Below are 1,250 nucleotides of genomic sequence, written 5' to 3' on the forward strand. Positions count from 1 at the left end.
GATTTACCTATACTTCTTCAACCCTGAAGATGGAGGCGATACGTTCCTCCGAAACGTCGGTTAACACCACATATACACGGTGCCAAATCCCAGAAGACTGCTTTCTTCATAGTCACCGCCGTGAAAGCCTCAAATCTGCCATAAATAGTGATTGTAACCAAAAATGAGTATATTAAACCTAGGGTAAAGCCACGGGTTAGTCGTGTTAAAGTTCCTCCGAAGAAAGACCTGTTATCGACCTGAGAAAAGAGATCCATGCCTACCATTATCCTAAATCAACCTGGTTACCTCAAAACCCAAATAACAAAGAAGGGTAAAGGTGGAAGGAGCGGCAAGCAGGAGCAGGCGTAGAAGTGACGAGGAGGAAAGCGGCCGGAGCAACGACGAGCAAACAAAGAGAAGAGGGACGGTAGTACAGGGGCGGCCCGCGTATGGGCAATGCGGAACTGCAGCACCCCCAGTTTCCACATGATATTATCGATAACATTTATATAATGAGTCCTTTTTTCTTTAATTCTTTCTTTATACTTGTACAATACAATGTATAATCCTTAAGCTTAATGTCAGTAGCCAAATCTTTGTATGGTCACAGTTCCAGCGGCGAGGTGTTCGTTGACTGTGTGCATGCGCACATAGGAAGCTACACGCGAGGCTGCAAGGGTGAGGGAGCACTGCAGGAACGACAGTGCCGACCGGTGATGACGCTGGCATGCTGATGGAAGGTAGTTTTTTTTTACTCCACGTGTGTTGTGCTTAAAAAATATGAGTTAATTGTAGAATTAGATTATTATTCTGCTTCCAGCTATTCTATTTGATTCATTTTTTTCGGTTCTTTTATTTAACAGAAAACTTTAACCATGGCCTTGCATCCCCGAGAAATAAGTTCTGTGACTGTAAGTGAACTTCAACAGCTTAAGTTTTCACAACTGTCTCTCCATGAGAAAGTTGCAGTTTAAGAAAAGAGATCGTTTAACACCTGATATTCTAATATCTCAGCCAGGCATTAGCAAGAACAAGAAATATATTCATAGCTTTAATTCTGAATGGTACGAGCGGAAAAGTTGGCTTTGCGACTGTGAAGTAAAAAATGCACTGTTTTGCTTCCCGTGTTTGCTGTTTGGGGGCGATGTAACGTGGACAAAAGATGGTTTTAGAAATGTAAACAAAATGAAAGAAAAAACTGAAAAGCATGAGAAGTGAAAGAAGCACGTTGATAATACAGTTTCACTGTCACTTTTAGGAACCGTAAG

Source organism: Cryptotermes secundus, unplaced genomic scaffold, assembly GCF_002891405.2.
Source record: "Cryptotermes secundus unplaced genomic scaffold, Csec_1.0 scaffold185, whole genome shotgun sequence".
Lineage (NCBI taxonomy): Eukaryota > Metazoa > Arthropoda > Insecta > Blattodea > Kalotermitidae > Cryptotermes > Cryptotermes secundus.